This window comes from Hyperoodon ampullatus, assembly GCF_949752795.1.
Source record: "Hyperoodon ampullatus genome assembly, chromosome: 7".
Classification (NCBI taxonomy): domain Eukaryota; kingdom Metazoa; phylum Chordata; class Mammalia; order Artiodactyla; family Ziphiidae; genus Hyperoodon; species Hyperoodon ampullatus.
This window is the reverse complement of record NC_136920.1, coordinates 80,028,724-80,034,723: the sequence shown is the minus strand read 5'-3', so window position 1 is coordinate 80,034,723 and position 6,000 is coordinate 80,028,724.

The following is a 6,000-nucleotide window of genomic DNA, read 5'->3' as shown; positions in this document are numbered from 1 at the left end:
AAAGGCAGCTGCCTTTAAGAGAACATTTCTTTCTCCAACATAATTGACAAATCCAGTGTCAGCTTGGGTCCACATGTAAGGGGAGTCACTTGAGCCTACGGTAGACCATATGTGTCAATGCCGACAAGTTCTATAAAACATGTTTTCCTTACAATTGAGTCTTTGTCTCAGTCAAGCCTGCTTGGGAAAAACTGTACCTGAAGGGTACAGTTGGCTGTGGCTGCTATTGCAGCAGCTGGCTGATGGACAGCTGCCTGAGACTTTTCTGCCCTGTAAACTCCTGCACACTCTCAAGTCAAGTGCCAGGTATACTAAAGACCCTCCAGGTGCCTTATTCATTCCACTCCAGGTACTGCTCAGTCACCCGCAACTCCCTAATGCCCCTTTTCTTTATGTCAGACCTTTACTTAAGTGGCTCGAAAGAAACAGCCACTTTCCCACACCATAAGCTGCAGCCATCAGCCAAAATCAAAGTATCTTACGGCTGGTATAGTGGGTTGGATGGTGGCCCCCAAAAGGATATATCCATGTCCTCATCCTTGACGGTTACTTCATTTGAAAAAAAATGTTTTTGCAAATGTCATTAAGGATCTTGACATGGGATTTCCATCCTATATTATCTGGATGGGTCCTAAATAGGATGACAATTGTCCTTATTATACAAGAGGGGCAGAGGGACATGTGAGACAGACAAAAGAGAAGATACAGACACAGAAAGGGGGTGATGTGAAGACAGAGACAAAAACTGAGTGATGTGGCCTCAAGCCAAGGAAGCTGGCAACCACCAGAAGCTGAAAGAGGCAAGGGATAGAATCTCCCCTAAAGCATCTGTAGGGAGAGCAGCCTTGCTGACACCTTGATATCAGACTTCTGGCCTCTACAACTGTGAGATAGTAAATTTCTATTGTGTTAAGCGTCCAAGTTTGTGGTAGTATGTTACAATAAGCACGGGAGAATAATACAGGATGTCTTAAACCTTTTCTAGGCTTCAGCAGTTTACTGCACAAACTTAAATATTTTCAAACAGTCAAAGGTCCCAACATCCCACCATACATTAAAGACCAAGGCACTGGAATACCTTCCTTGGCAGTACCAAAATATTTTCCACGTGGGCATTTTCCTCTCCAAAATGTCTGCTCCTTTCTTTTTATTTCTCAGTGTTCCCAGGTAATGCACCAAATGTTAGGGTCTTTTAATTACCTTTCAGCAGCTACAATGCCTTAATTCCATTTGGTTTGGCATAAATTAGAAAATAAGAGAAAAGATGGAGGGCCGAATATTCCTGTTACTGTTGATAACCCTGGCTTGAGAATCCAGTTTGAATGAAATGATCACATAACTGAACCCCAGAATGGGGCAGATTTACTAACTAGTAATACACAGAATGAGAGAAACAGAAGACACTCACTCACACTCTCAAGGGAGAGAACAGAATTAGTCAAGGCAAGCATGCACGCTTAATTCTTTTCAAGCTTTCAATATAAGTCACTTGATCACCCTGGGGCAGAGTCAGTAAAGAAGCAGCGCTAATAGGACCCTACGAGCTCTCTTGACAGGACTAAAACATCACGAGCAGGAAAGGAACATTCCCTCACTCCCCACCACCACCACCCCCAGCAGTAAAAAATGATCATCCACATTGACAATGTAAAAGAAATCAGAAGCTACGTTAACTCTGATTTACTCTTAGTTTACCAAAAGCTTATCAGGAGCCTTGTGCAAAAGCATCTTGATTGGGCTTCTCTGGTGGCGCAGTGGTCCGGGAAAATCCCACATGCCTCGGAGCGGCTGGGCCCGTGAGCCATGGTTGCTAAGCCTGCACGTCCGGAGCCTGTGCTCCGCAATGGGAGAGGCCACAACAGTGAGAGGCCCACGTACCACAAAAAACAAAACAAACAAACAAAAAAAAACAAAAACCCATCTTGATTAGTTGCTAATAAAAGTCTTTAGAAGCAGAACCCTCCACATGCAGCAAAGGGAAGATGCAGACCTGTATGCTTCAGGATTTTCTCACCAAAACCCCACACAATTTCTTTACTATTCCAGCCAAGTATGGCCTAGCCCTACCCTTATCCTTGTTTTTCTTGGTGTAGTAATAAAGAAACATAGATGGAAATAAAGAAGACATATCAGGTAGAAAGATATAAAATAGTGGGGAAAATAATATGTGAAGTCAAGTACCACCACCATTTACTAGCAGTGAACTTTCAGCACCAACATTAATATTTTTTCCTGTTATATCTGTAAATGATAATAACTAATATGTACATAACAATTTTCAATTTAATCAAATCTCATTTTTATAACTAACTACTTCACAACAAGTAACACGCTAAGGCAACATCAATAGATGAAAAAAGGTAGTCCCTGGCCCCAAGGAATGTTGCCCAGGAGAAGACAGAGATATGTAAAAAATACAATTATAATACAGTGTAGCGAGTGCAGCAATCAGGCATGCAGAAGTGCAAGGGTAGCAAAAAGGAGCGTGTGATCACAACACTAAAAAGAAGACTGCACAAAAGACATAATATGTAAACTGAGGTTTGAAAACTGAAGTGGGTTTCCCAGGTGCCCCATAGGGAGAAAGGAATTCTTGGAGGAGGGAAAAGCATAAAAGAAGACAGTGAATTGTTCATATAATCCAGAAGTGAAGTAGGCAATGGCAGGAGAAATGATTGGACACAGGCGTCATGAATACTTGCAGGTCTGCATTTTAGCAAGTCCATTCTAAAGGAAACTTTGAGGATCAACTCGGGGGCGGGGGACAGTGGGGGGACAGAGCTAGTCATTCCTGCAAGAAACACTGGAACCAGTTTCTACCAACCCACCAATAGAACGACTTCAAAGGCAACATGGTATCACAGAAAGGGCTTGTTCTTTTGTTTGTTTGTTTTTAGTTCATTAGGCCTCACTTAAAATTCTGATTCCACAATGCACTTGCTTTGGGATCTTGAACAATGCTCATAACCTCTGCAAGTTTCAGTATAGTAAGTTTATGTGATTACCTTCATCTGTAATATCCCTGCGTTGCAATCTTAATGGAAACTCAAGTTCAGGTCAAAGACAAGTTTCTCTGTGACTTCTCCTCTGAATCGATTCAAAAGCCGTCTCTCCCATCCTCATATGGCTTCTCTTATGGAATCTCATAAAAACTTCTAAGACCTCTTTGGTTTTTTTTTGTTGTTGTTGTCTGTTTGTTTGTTTTTTAATTTAAGTATAGTTGATTTACAATGTTGTGTTACTTTCAGGTGTACAGCACAGTGATTCCTTTTTCACATTCTTTTCCCTTATAAGTTATTACAAAATATTGAGTAGAGTTCCCTGTGCCATAGAGCAGATCCTTGTTGTATCTATTCTATGCCTTCTTTGAATGACCGTAGCACTTGTTGTCTGTATCATTTTTATGTCTCTGGTTGCTTTGTGACTGAAAATGAAAATTTTCTATTGGTTCATGTCCTGGCCCTTCCTTAAAAATGTGTTCATTTATGTATTTCATATTTATTGACTACATCTTAGACACCTTGTTAACTGCTGGTTCTAGATGTTAGTAAAATATAGACCTTCCTGCTCAAAAGGTCGCAGTATTTGTGGGAAAATAAAAAAATGAACAACCTATGTCTCAAAGAGCTTTGTACTTCCCAAAGAGAACACACCTAGTAGGTACAATAAATACATGTATCATACATAAATGTATAAATAGTTAATGGGATTGAAAACTAGAGATAACTGCTTTTCGATTCTGAGGAGATGATGATTATATTTCACCAGGAGCTCAATACCACTCTGAGAATGAGGGCTTAACCCCCGTCCTGACTCACTGCATCGCTTTTCTGTATAAAAATACACAAGTCTGTATATACGCTCTAGAAAAAGGCTTATCTGGCATGAATTTCAGATAGCAAGAAGAAAACTTCAAGAAGTTCAGAGAAGCATCCAGAAGCTCAGATGATTGGCACTAATACAACTTGCTTGACAGGAAAATAGAGCTGTAAATCTCACAAAATTAGATGATCTTTGAAGAATTTCAAAACCTCCTGCTATTAATTGGAAATCCTAGAAGAACCACTTCTTTTAAAGCATACTGATAATATGCTTTACAGCTTAATATTCAGAAGTCTATGTTTTGGCTAAGTGAGCTTCAGGAAAGAAGGAAACTTGTGGTTCAGTTCCATCTACTCTGGAACCTCTGGTCAAAACATTTACTTCTGTGCTCAGCCATCTTATCATCTGTAAAATGGAGGCAACTCTAAGAAAACATAGTTACACAGATGTTGCACAGTTTCATGTGTCATTGTCCTCATTTGTTTCAGAAAACCAATAACATCTAAGCTACTACTGCAAAGAGTGCAATGTTACTTGGGGTCATCTAGTGCAGCTCTGTCAAAGGAAAGAAAAGGAAAAGGGCCTAGAATAACTATAATTTTCCCAAGAGGACACTATTATTTTATGGTAAATCTGAGTCAAGAACCCTGATCTCTTTGATGCCATTCCATTGTTCTTTCGTTGGGTTCTAAACAACCCAGAGAAAGAAAGAGAAATAAAACTCATATGTGCTGTGTCACTGGTACAGGATGTGGCAAGATTGGAATTGGAGAACCACATATTAACAGGTATTTGGGAAATTCTTCAAACTAATTAAGATATATACCAGGTCCATAAAAAACAGTATGTTTTCTCAAGATGATTCTGTGGAATGAACAGAACTGGTAACTGAAGGTGCCTGTGTGCTGCAGTTCCAAACAGGATGGGTGAATGCTTGTCTTCTGGCACCTTGAAGACTCCACCCCAACACACACATTAAAATAAAATTAACATTTCAACTGGGTCATAGTTAATTCTGCATGTTCTTGTAAGTCAGCAACATATTCCATACATCATTTAAGTTGTCACTCAGTTTTGTTTTCTTTTTTTGCGGTACGCGGGCCTCTCACTGTTGTGGCCTCTCCCGTTGTGGATCACAGGCTCCGGACACGCAGGCTCAGTGGCCATGGCTCACGGGCCTAGCCACTCCACGGCATGTGGGATCTTCCCGGACCGGGGCACAAACCCGTGTCCCCTACATCGGAAGGCGGCCTCTCAACCACTGCACCACCAGGGAAGCCCCATATCTGATTTTTGTATTAGGACTCTTCTAATTTTTTATATACATTGGAAAATAACTCATGTCTTTCTAAGGTGTATATCTTTGATTATATTTTCTATTTTCATAAAGCTTCTTGTATTCTCTACTCAAAACAGTTGTAAATAATGGCTGCATGTAACTAATCAATAATCAGCCATTTTGTCCAGATTTTCAAATGTGTTGGTATAAAGCTACCATAGTATTCTTTTGTAATTAAAAAAAAATTCACTCTGTTTTATAGCTAGTCCCATCTCTATCATATTTGCCAAATATTGCTTATTTTATTGGTCTTTCTAAAGAACAAGCTTTTGGTTTGATTTGTCAAGTTTACTGCTTTTCTTCTCTATTTTTGACTTTCCTCTTGATTAATTTTGTCCTTCCACTCTTTGGGATTTACCTTGTTCTTTTTCTATGTCTACTGTCCATTTCCTGTAGCTTCAAGAGCCATTTTCAACAACTCAACGAGTTCTGCCGGCTGTGTCAAGGCCACTTCATCATATGCCATTAAAACTTAATCTCATACACTGGGTGAAGACTCAGCAGTCTTATTTTGCTTTCAAAATTGTTCTATAGCCTTGGATCCTTCTTCTTCTCCTAAATTAGCACTATCATCAGGGAAAATTCTAGTGGGCCTAGAATTCTAGGCTTGCCTCTCCTGTAGTTTCATAATCAAAGAAAAAACATTTCCACCCTTTTTTTGATGTTGATCGAAAATTTAGCAACACTTCTTTGCACTGTATTCAAATCCCAAAATATAAGCAAGCCTTCATGCACACAGGCTCACTGAAATGTCATAATTTTAAACTATGTATGACCTGGAACAATGACCTTTCCAAATACTCCACACTCTTCCTAGGTGTTCAGACTTTTTCATTCCT